An 11,810-nucleotide genomic window follows, 5' to 3' on the forward strand; every position below is an offset into this window, starting at 1 on the left:
GGGCAGAATTGCCAGGTTCCCTACACCTGTATGAGCTGGCCTAGCTATGGGAGACTGTGACCGCATCTTCCGCATCCACGGAATGAAGGAGGGCACTTAACGGCAGGGGGCTGGGCCTCTCCAGCCAGACTCAGCTCTGTCCTCCTCTCTTCCCTGGACAGTCCCTTCTCCAACCACACTGGTCTGCTCTCATGAAGCCTTCAGTAAGCCATTCCCATGCCCCTCCCCCACCCCTACCCAGCACAGACCTTTATTGCACAGAACCACTGTGACAGGTGAGTAGGTGAGTCAGTCACCCCCAGGAGCTGCCCATCTTTGCTCAATCCCCAGGTGGGGAAATCTTCGTTGAGCAATCACTGATGTCTCTGGAAACACATGGCTGACAACCAATGGAGTCAGGATTTGAACCCAGCAGTCAGCAGCTTTCCCCAACTCCTGACAGGCCCTGCTCTACAACCTGACAAAGCAGCTCCCACAACCTGCCGTAGAGTGTGCTGACCGAGATACAAGCGGAGATCCAGGACACTGGGGCTCATGATCCTAGCCCCTTCCCTTCCCGAGGAGACTGCTAAGCCCATCAACAGTCTCTCGGTCCCCTCATCTACAACATCCAAATGGGCTGGCATTAGATGAGGCCCTGATTGTTGCTTACACAAGTTCTGCTGGGCCGTGAGGCCACCACAGACCCCACATGTGACCCAATCTGTACAAGAAAAGCTGGACAAGTGTACGAGGGAAGGTAAGCATTCATAGAGTCTGCTCCAAAGGGAGCCATGGGACCAAGAGAACTAGGGTCACACCTCTCTCTACCTCTTTACAACAACACACATACACACATATACACATTCTCTCTCTCTCTCTCTCTCTCTCTCTCTCTCTCTCTCTCTCTCTCTCTTTCTCTCTCTCTCTCTGAAGGCCACAGCTCCTGCTCCTCTGGCCCACTCTGAACTCCCAGCCTAAACCCTGCCCTTCCCACCATACACTTCCTTGAGTGAACACTATCAGAGTCTCTTTCCTGGATCTCAGATATGAATTCCCATTCAGAATGCGAGTACCCCAGGAACAGGGGATCTATTGTCTACGTCCATCTTTCTGGAAGCCCCAACACAGGCTGCTCCCCATAGCAGGCCTTTAAACCACCCTGAAATGAATGGGGTTAGATTTAGGGGCTTTATCAATACAACTTCAATATTTGGTTTTTATGGAGGAAGAAAAGGAGCCGGCGTTATGAGGGCGTGGCTGCAGATTTGGAGGCAAATGTACGCAAAACCACTGTGCAATGATATGCAGATGTGCGTGCTGGATTTGTGCAAAGGGGTCCTGTGACTTCACAACTCTGGTTCTGGCAGACTTTGCCCTCTGAAGGGCTCTGTGCCCGCTAGAGACTTTATAATCTCATGTGGCAATGACAGAGATGGCTGCCACACAGCATCCTGGTGCCAGTAGAAACCATTCCTCTGTGAAGCCTCTCCCACCCGCCCAGGGCCAAGGAGCTGAGACAGAGGCCTGCCCTGATTGAGGGTTTGGGCCTAGTCGGAGCCGGGGACTTCCTGGGTTCTGGAGAAAACTCTTGGACAAAGCAAAGACGTAGGCTGTTTTTAGGTTTTCTGAGTGCCCCGTAACCTTCTGCTGTAACTCCAGCTGCCAGCCCTACTCTAGCTGCCCATCAGTCCTGTGCCCCAAGCAGGTAGCGGACCCTAGTTCCCAGGAGACACAGGAACTTCCCCACATTGATAGCTGCCATGTGTGGGCACCCTGTCTGGCCAGGTACTTCAACAGGTTACATTATTTAACCCTCAGCACATCTAGGCAGTACTGATAAGATTCCCATTTAATTACGATTAATTAACTTAATTAGTTAATTAATGAAGGTATAGAGGCCAAGGCCACTCAACACGGTGGGACTGGGATCCAAGTTTAAGTCTGGCGGGTCCAGTGACTCACATCCTTATAATTCCAAGGACTCAAAAGGCTGAGGCAGAGAACTGTCATGTTGGACTACATAGCAATATCCAGGCCAACCAGAGCTGTAGAGTGAGATCCTGTCTCAAAAAACAAAGCAGGGGGCTGGTGCTATGGCTCTGCAGGTAAAAGCACTTGCCACCAAACCTGACAGCCTGAGTTTAATTCCCAAGACCCAGGAGAGAATGAGTCTTCTCAGATTCTCCTCTGGGCTCTACATGTATTTTATACCTAATAGTACTTGCACACACACCACACACACACCACACACACACACACACACACACACACACACACACATGTTATTTTAAACCATACCAAATCTGTCATACTTCAAAAATGGCCGTCTTAACTTCTATTACCTGTCCTCACACAGTCCTTCAAAAGCTGCTGAATACCCAGCTCCAATGGCGGTCACCGGGGAGAGATCCAAGTTCAAGTCCAGTGCAGTGACTGAAGTCCCCTCCATGTAAGGTCAGTTGACAGCCATTGAAACGGACCCATCCTCTTCACTAAATGCTATCTGCCACTCAAGCCATGGGGTCTCATGCCTTTGGGACAAGCTGTTGCTTTCTGTGCCCTCCTATACTAAAATACAAGTCCTACTGGCAAAAGAAGGAGACCCAAGTCAGCAGAGGGTTCCTGGTGCCTACAGACAGCAAGGTATGAAAAAAGGAGGTGAGCTTAGCCAGCAAATGGAGCCATCAAATTCAGCAGTGTTGTGACCTGAAATGATGACACTAGGGACAATGACCTTCCCCGGGGCACTTCATGCACTTTCCAATCAGTCACAGCAAGAGACCACATGGATATTAGTTATTCTATAGCAGCAGTGGGTGGGTAGTCCTAAGGTATGGACAAAAACCAGGATTATTGTTCCACTTTGCTGCCAAGGAAACTAAGGTCCAAAGAGATCATAAGTAGTCCAGACCTAAGGGTGGGTCAGGATGAAAACAGCTGAGTTATAGATGATGATTATGTCTTCAAAGTCATGCTAGGTAGGAGAAGGGGAAAGCAAGACCAGGAGCCAAGAGGAAAGCCTGGGGGAAGGGGCGGGGGGAGCTGGAGAGATGGCTCAGCGGGTAAGAGCATTGACTGTTCTTCCGAAGGTCCTGAGTTCAAATCCCAGCAGCCACTTGGTAGCTCATAACCACCATAATGAGATCTACCCTCTTCTGGAGTGTCTGAAGACAGCTACAGTGTACTTATTTATAATAATAAATATTTTTTTTTTTTTTTTTGGTTTTTCAAGACAAGGCTTCTCTGTGTAGCCCTGGCTGTCCTGGAACTCACTTTGTAGACCAGGCTGGCCTCGAACTCAGAAATCTGCCTGCCTCTGCCTCCCAAGTGCTGGGATTAAAGGCGTGCGCCCCCCACCATCCAGCTAATAAATAAATCTAAAAAAAAAAAAAATGGAAAGCCCAGGCTCCTGGGAATCTTCAAGGGGCTTTGCAGAGCAGCCCATAAATGGGGTTCCCATAGCAGCAGGTGGGCACCAAGAGGCCAGGCTGGACAGGGCTGGCACCAACCCTAGTAGGGGAGGAGGTGCCAGCTCTCAGCCGCCAGCCGGCCTGCCAGCTGGGGAACCTTAATTAGAATTCCTCAGCCCTCCAACCCATTTCCTTCCTGGCATACAGGACAGCTAATGGCTTCTACCGCCTGCTGCCAGGATGAGCTAGGCCGGGGCTGGCTGCTCCAGGTTGAACTGGGGGGTGGGGGTGACCTCAAACAAGCCCAGAATCATTCCTCTCCACTGCCTTGGATTAGGGAGCAACCCCTAATGTGACCTAATGTGTCCTCAAGTCAATAGCCCACCTGCCTGCCTCTCTGCCCATCCCCACAGGGCCCGGTAGTTGTTGGGTGCGGATAGACAGACACAGGCTGCGGGAAGCATTAGTGATTAATGGGTGATGAAAACCAGACTCCAGCAGGATGGGGGTGGGAACAGAGAAGCAGAGAGAGGCTGTCTGTTTCACACTTGGCTCAGCTTTGAGCCCGTAACTGGGGGTGGGGCCACAGCTGAGGGCAAGGCCTGGCCCTGGCCTCCAAGTTCCAGCCTGAATAGAAGACTGTGGCTATCAAACAGCATCAGCTCAGACTCGGCCTTGGGGGACTCTGGGAGTTTGCTCTTAACACCCTCGGACCTGCAGCTACCTTTAAACCTCCCCCTCCTTACCCTTAAGTCCCTCAGGTAAAAGAAGAGCAGTCACCCCACACCCCATCCCTTCATCTTCCTCACAAGGGACAAGAAGCTCCCCTCAACCTCCCTCAACATGACAACCACCATGGCTTACACACAACCCTAAACACTGTCCCTGGGACCTACTGAGCCCAGCCTTCACCTTGTAAACTCTGGAAAGTTTAAAGTGGATTCCCCGCCGAAGAGAGACTGTGGCAGCAAAAAACTACATCTAAGACCCCCCCAGGGATGAATATAGACAGTTGAAACTACAGAAACCCAGGCAAGAGCAGGGCCGTTACATGGGTGTTCGTAGGCCCAGCAGATAGGCCTTTGGGGATCCCTAAAGCCTTACCTTTCTCTCCTATACCTAGGAATGTCACATTGGGCACCTGTCCCCGTGCCTAGGGGAACACTGCCAGCCCTGTGTAACCCTCTATACTCTTAAGTGTCTTCCAGGGCTCTCCCACCAACCCCCTCCCAAGGGCCTTGGGATCTCATAGGAAAACCTAAAAGAAGGAACCAGCTAGATAGAAGAAGTGGATTTAGAAAGGACGAGAACGAAGGCACGTCCTGATTGAAGACTTTTGCTTCTGACTGAAGGCCTGCCTCTCAGGAGATAGAGATTTATTTTCTTCTCGTTAAAAAAAAAAATCGCCGGGCAGTGGTGGTGCACACCTTTAATCCCAGCACTTGGGAGGCAGAGGCAGGAGGATTTCTGAGTTCGAGGCCAGCCTGGTCTACAAAGTGAGTTCCAGGACAGCCAGGGCTACACAGAGAAACCCTGTCTCGAAAAAACAAACAAACAAACAAATCCCCTGGATGGTGGTACAGACCCCATAAATCCCAACCCTGGGGAGCCTGAGGGAGGAAGCATACCAACGGGCTAGCCTGGGCTACTTAGCAAAAGAAAGGCCCGTGTGATGAGGTCAGAGGGTGAGGAAAGCCTTCCTCTCACATGTTTGTTGACTCGAGTGTCTCTCTGGAGATACCGAGGCCATCCACCCTCCTCCCCCAGAGGAAACCAGCAGAGGGAGATGCCAAGCCAAACCTCGTCTTTCTGAGTCTCCACGCTGCTAGGGGCTGGGAGAGAAAAACTACTCACCATCTGGGAAGTGTTAGAGAGTTCTAGAGAGGGTCTGAAGTGGGAATGAGAAAACCTTTGTTCGGGTCTTTTAATCAGTAAAGCAGAAACAGAAACAAAAACAGAAACAGAAACAGAAACAGAAATTCATGACAAATAATTCTGGATCCCCAGGAGACACCTGATCATGTGCCCAGCAGTTTGTTAAGGAGGCAAGCGCATGATTTATTATTATTGTTGTTGCTGTTATTATTCTTATTTCTTCATCGTGTGTGTGTGTGTGTGTGTGTGTGTGTGTGTGTGTGGCGAAGGGCGGGGCGAGATCCACAGATTTGTGTGGAGGTCAGAGGATGACTTGAGTGAGCCAGTTCTCCTCCCACCATGTACATTCCAGGGATTGAACTCCGAGTTGTTGGGTTTGGCAGAAGGTGAGCGCCTTTTCCCTCTGAGTATCTCCCTGGCCCAAGCTCAGGGTTTTAAACATCACCCATTCCTGCCCAATCAGAGAACTCTTTGAGCCAGGGTGGGGGAGGGGTGAACTTTACTGAGCTTTGGATCACAGTTCCTGTCTCTTGCCTTCACAGAGCCCAGACTTGTCATCTGAGGGAAAGAGGGAGGCTGAGGGAGGTCACTCCCCTTCTGGTTTCTGCTCACAGCCCAGCTCTTCCCCAGGGAGGTAACTGGGCTGGAGTACCGTGCACCCTGTACGCTGTGGTCTGGGAGTAGCTGAGGGTGGTGGTAGTGGTGAGTTCTTAAAAAAGAGAATGTGAGATGCTGAAGTCCCCCACCTTGGGGCAGGGGACAAGACACTCTTGACTAGAGCCAGTGTGTGATACAAAAAATGCTAGAGCTAGCTGGGCTGAGGCCAGAGCCCCAGCCAGATACCTGCAAGTTGTCACTGTCCCACCTGCCCCCTGGGAGTCCCTGAGCCTCCAGGACCCTTCTAGGAGAGTGCAAATGTGGGAGAATGAGCTCTTCCTGTCGATATAGACTAAATTACCTACAAGTGAGCCACTTCAAACCCCTGTGTTATTCACAGCCCTGCAGATCCTCAGTCCAGGTGGGGCTGGTGGCTCAGATGGCAGAACAATCAAAGATTCAGCTGCCTGGCGTGGTTTAAAGAAACTGAACCAATCTGCACTTGGCTGTGGCAGAAATCAGCTCCTTCAGTGAGAGGACAGAAGGTCACAGCTTCCTGCTGGTTGCCACCTCTCTGAGGGTCATTCCTCCATGTGGACCCCTCTGTCTTCATATCACTATCAGATTCTGTGTTGGCAGCCAGTGACAACCTGTCCTGCTGTCAGATGGAGATCTCTGCTTCCAACGGGGTGGTAGGGTAAGACTTGCCATCCTTCCAGAGGCTCACAGCTGTAACCTTAACTACGTCTTCAGAATCCCTTTTGCCCTCCAGTGTCCCTATGTGAGCTATAGGTCTGACATCTCATCTTGTTCTGGGAACAGGGATATTTCAGGAATCCTAGTTAGAATTCTGCCTCCTAACAGGGAACCAGAGTGCTGTCATGGCCGCAGTGCTAGACCAAGACTGTGAGCAGACTGGCTTCCCTTCACCGGCCCATGAACTCAGAGAACAGGGTAGGCCTTTGAGCTCTTCTCTGACCAGCCTCTGGGCTTTCTATGACCCGAGAAGAAACCCCGCTTCTGCACTCGAGAACTTTGACTCCTGCGCATCACATCTTCCTTTCAGAGTTGTAGCCCTGCCATCCCCCAAGCTCCTGACTGGGCTCTGCCTGTCCTTTGCACTCCCCAGACACCTTGCAGCTACGTGCCTTCTCAGCCATCCACTTGCCTACTCCCTTCCCACTGCTAGTGTCTGGCGTGTACCAGCCTTCGGCCTTAACCTGCTCTCTCCCTTATCCTAGTGGGCACCAGCCAGGCCACGTGTCCCAGGCACTGCGGGTGACGTCTGGGATGGAGTCTGTTTTGGACCCTGCTCTATTCCCAACAGTTGGCTCAGCGCCACGAGTGTAGCGGGCATTCTAAGAAACTTATTGTGTGGTGTCTCTGGGTTTTATCTGTGGGGTGGTCCCCTGTCCTGAACTTGACAGTCTCACCACTGTCCTTTCAGCGTGGAAAGTCTGTGTCCTTCTCTCAGACTGAGAACAAAGTAAGACTGAATGTGCGGTCCGATGGGATGAACAGTCCCCACTGTGCATCTCATGAACACGGACACCACCCATGCCACACCCTGTGTTCTTCTTGGCTTGTGCCTAGGAGGGCTAGAGCCACAGCCTGCATCATCCCCCTGACATACCTGGGACACCTACAGCTGACCTCTATGACTCTACTCTGCTGGCCTTTCTCTTGCCAACCCTGAATTCTCTGAGGCCTGCGTTCTCTCCCCAGTGACCCACCCACTTCCTCTTGGGAGACCAGCCGAGAACAGTGAGGCTTGAAGAACATTTTAATCCCAGCCCCAAAGAGAAAATGACTACAAGCTCTGGAATGCAGAGCCTGCTGCTTCCTGCAGGGCCTTCTGAATGAAACACACGTAACCCACAGAGGCAGTGAGACAAGAGGCTACGGAGAGATGCCACCCGGACTCCAAGCAGGCCGATGAGCACAGCAAGCAAGCTCTTGACTTGGGCCTAAGCCCCAGTGCTCTGTTAGCCACCCTTCTCGCTCAGCTTCGAGGAACCAAACCCAGACACCAAGCACATACAGATTACTGTTGCTCCCTGTTCCCAGCACCTGAGTGGGTGGGGAAGAGGAGAAGACATCCCCCACATACCATCCTCAAAGAGCACTGCAGATCCCCCTCTCTGTTACCCCCAGAGCAGGTCACCATGCTGCAACTCAGCTAGCTCACACCATTTCAAGCAAAACACCAACGTGCTTCGACTGTCTCCGGGAAAAGTGGAGATACACACTGGTCTTGATGGTTCAGCTCCGTGACCTTGTTAGGTGCGTGCCCCATCTGCATAAGCACAGAAAGTCCCCTGGGGCCTCCTCTTACGGGCATCTCCATCCCTTTGAGTAACCACACGTACAGATCTCTCTTGTGGTCAGTCAGTTAGCTTTGCCTGGCTTTGAACGCTACTCTCACGGGATTGTGAGTAGTACGTGTATGTGTTCCCGTGCCTGACTCCTGCTGCTGCCTACCTCAGACCTGCCTCTGGGCTTTCCATGACCTGAGTGAGGATCCTGCCTCCGCATGGGACTTTGCCTCCCGTTCACCTTGACTTCCTTCTAGGACTGCAGCCACAACATCCCCAGGTCCCTGCCTGTGCCTGAGTTCCTGTCGCATATCCTTGGCACGGTAAGTCTATGTGACCTTGTGGCCCTGGACACTTTCCTACTGCTTTCCAATTGCAGACTTACTAACAGTCCTCTGGCATCTACTGTTGCCACAGATGTAGATGAGGTCCACGTCTTGTCCATTTGATAGCAAACTCATTTGATTGATGAGGGAGTTAGTTAAACCAGCAGTTCATTATCATATAATGAGGGTATGGGCTGATCATCTCAGGAGCACTAGGTCTTGGAGGAGAAGGTCTGGGAAGAAGAGACTTGTTCATCTAGTTAGAATACTCACTAAATGGATCCTATAAACCAAGCTCTGCCTTCGGCGGTTATGGGGAGGGGGTATTGTGGGAGCTTTGGAAGTTGGTTCTTAACGTTCACCTTGTTTAAGGTGGGTCTCTCTTTTGTTTCTCCTGTGCCGCATACTCTAGAGTAGCTGCCATTGGATAGTTCTCCAGTCTCTGTCTCCCATCTGGCTGTAGAAGAGCTGAGATTACAGATGTGTGCAGCAAGCACTTTTACCCACTGAGCCATGACCCAAGCCCAACACTTGTTTCTTAATAATCTACAATTTTATGGCAAAGCATACTTAGGCCAGCAAGATGGTTCAGTGGGTAGGAGCATAAACAGACAAACCTGACAACCTTAGTTTAATCCCCTAACCCCAAAGGTGACAAGAGAGAATGAATTCCCAAGAGTTGTATATATATTTATTATATAAACACACATACACACACACAAGTATATACACACACATATATGCACACAGATATACACACACACATACATGTATATAGACATACATATACACATACATACATGCATACACATTCATACATACATATACATATAAACATACACATATATATACATATACACACAGTGACACATATATGTACACATATACATATGCAGATATACATACAAGCACGTACATACACATACATACACACATATACACACATACATACATATATACACACAGACACATACTTACACACATAGATATAAACACATGCATATACACATACATGTACATATATACATACACACATATATGCACATACATACAAACATACATACTCATACACATACAGATGAACACACATACACATGCTAACTAAGTTTTTAAAAAGCACACTAAGTTCAATGTCTTAAAATTAGCCACAAACAGGCATTACCTCTCGTGGCTTCCTACATGGCCGAGGACTTCTATAAATCTCACTGTGGGCAGGGCATGTCTCTCATGGCATTGTAGGCAGACAGCAGTCGCAGATATCTAGAAGCTTGGCCCAGCCTAAGTTTGGCCTGCTCCTGGGTGAAAGGTTTCTGGGACTCCCTCTCTCCACAGAATCTTAAGGCCCCTGTCCTCACTCAGGAGGCCTTCCCAGTCTCCTCTCTCTGTGGATTCCTCCAGGAGAAGAATTAGACTCCCCATGCTTCAAAGGTGTCACTGGGACAGCCCTCCTGCGCACTTTCTGCTGGGTAATGTGAGTCCCAAGCCCAAACCGATGGAGAGCTGGGGAAAAAGTGTGGGTGTGGACTAGTTAGTGTCTTTTTTTTACTCTCCCACCTTTTTTCTCCTTTTGGTTTTCTGAAACAGGGTCTTGTGTAGCCCAGGCTATACAGTCAAGGCTGGCCTAGAACTCCTGACCTTCCTGCCTCTATCTCCCAGGTACTGGGATTATAGATGTGTACAGCATCCTCAATCTCTACTTTCTTGAAGCTGCTGCTTGCTATGTAGCCCAGGCTAGCTCCAAGATTCCCAAGGACTCCAAGGACTTGGGTAATGGGTGTGTGGCACTACTCACATCCTCCAAGTGCCTTCTTAGAGTGCACGTATACTAGACACTGTTTCCCACGGTCTCTCCAACAGAGCAGCCACAGTATTTTGTGGCAGGGTTTCATGTAGCCAGACTTGCTTCAAACTCAGAGGCATCCTCCTGCCTTCGTGTTATGTGATGATAATATCTGGCATTTACAGGTATTAGTCCTAACATCTAGATCTGAGGTTTACACAAATCGTATCATTTAGCTCTGGGTTTTATTTTTGACCCAGAGCCTTTTCTTATTTTGAGCATATTTTTCCATTTGTGGAGGCTGAAAATGAGAAACAGATTCATTTCCAAGCCCCACAAGTCCTTGGCTCTGCTATAATTTCTATAAATTTTATTTGAAAGTTAGCTTCATTTTCAATGAATTATTCCCCATCCTGTCACGTGCAACTTGATAGTCCAACGGACACTTCCAAAGTGCATCTTAAAGTCTCTTTAGCCTAGTTGGGCATGGTACACACTCATAATGCCAAGTACTCAGGAGGCTGAGTTAGCCAGGTCAAGAGTTCAAGGCCAACAAAACCCGGTCAAAACAAAATCTCCTTAGCCCAAACCATTAACTCCTCAGTTTTTTTTATGACCCAAGTCACTTCACACAACAATTCTGTTAAACTTTCTTCTATTATCTAAAAATTGTCCCCCATTTTCCCTCCCCCACAACTTCCAATGGCATTTCCCTCACTTCCCTTTAACCCCTTGCCAGTAGGCTCCTAGAAGACCATCAGGTTTCCAATGGTAACAATAGGCCTTCAAAGCCCTGAGAACCACTGCCTACATCCCACCCCTAAAGTCATAATTAGATTTTATTATGGCAGCAGGTCTGCCTCCAGGTATCAGAGTATCTGGGCCAGCTTGTCTATTGTGCCCTCCCCACCATCCCCAAACAGGGGTGTAGGACAATGACAATCATTTCTTTTGTGTACGGATTTGGGTGACTGGGGTGGCCTGGTGGTTCTCCCTCAGGGGCAAGAGAGGCTGCAGGGTTTTCTTTGTTCACATATCGGGGGCTCCACCAAGGATGGGTGGCTCAGGCTGGGTGGCCGTGGCTATCAGGTGTCTAAGATTCTGGCTTTCTCCTGTGGCAGTTGAAGACTCCCAGCGTGATTATCCTAACAGAAGCCACCGGAAGATATACGAGCTTTTCCATGAAGTCACTGTGTCAGAAGTCACTATGTCACTTGCTACATTTAGAGAACTTCTGGTGTACCCACATCCCCATCCAAGTAGAAAAAAGAGAACAGACATGGTTTCTTTTCTTTTTTTTTTTTCAATCATGTGTGTTGTGTGTTTATGTGTGGGGGCAGGTGCACCACTTTTATGTGTGTGCCCAATCCCAGAATAAGGCGTCGGATCCCCTAGAGCTGGAGTTATAGGCAGTGGTGAACCATGCAACGTGGGTGCTGAAAATCAAACTTGGGTCTTCTTCCAGACCACTTTCCAGGCCCAGATCTAAGTTCTCAATGGTAGGAGAGCCCAAGAATAATGTATG

General features: G+C 49.6%; 2 long non-coding RNA genes across 3 annotated transcripts in view; one reads left to right on the forward strand and one right to left on the reverse strand.

Annotated features, from left to right (window-relative positions):
* Nucleotides 1-5,293, reverse strand: part of Gm35551 — a 63,824-nt gene extending 58,531 nt beyond the window's left edge. For both annotated transcript variants that reach the window (XR_385838.3, XR_001782271.2), the window contains exon 1: nucleotides 5,247-5,293. This is a non-coding gene — a long non-coding RNA (predicted gene, 35551). The remainder of the gene's footprint in view (nucleotides 1-5,246) is intronic.
* On the forward strand, nucleotides 345-11,560 carry 4933433H22Rik (RIKEN cDNA 4933433H22 gene). The gene is made up of 6 exons (NR_045458.1): nucleotides 345-739; nucleotides 2,339-2,436; nucleotides 6,729-6,818; nucleotides 7,590-8,502; nucleotides 9,838-9,976; nucleotides 11,407-11,560. It is a non-coding gene; the product is annotated as an RIKEN cDNA 4933433H22 gene (long non-coding RNA).
* The last annotated feature ends 250 nt before the right edge of the window (nucleotides 11,561-11,810 follow it).

This window comes from Mus musculus, chromosome 17 (assembly GCF_000001635.26).
Source record: "Mus musculus strain C57BL/6J chromosome 17, GRCm38.p6 C57BL/6J".
NCBI classification, from domain to species: domain Eukaryota; kingdom Metazoa; phylum Chordata; class Mammalia; order Rodentia; family Muridae; genus Mus; species Mus musculus.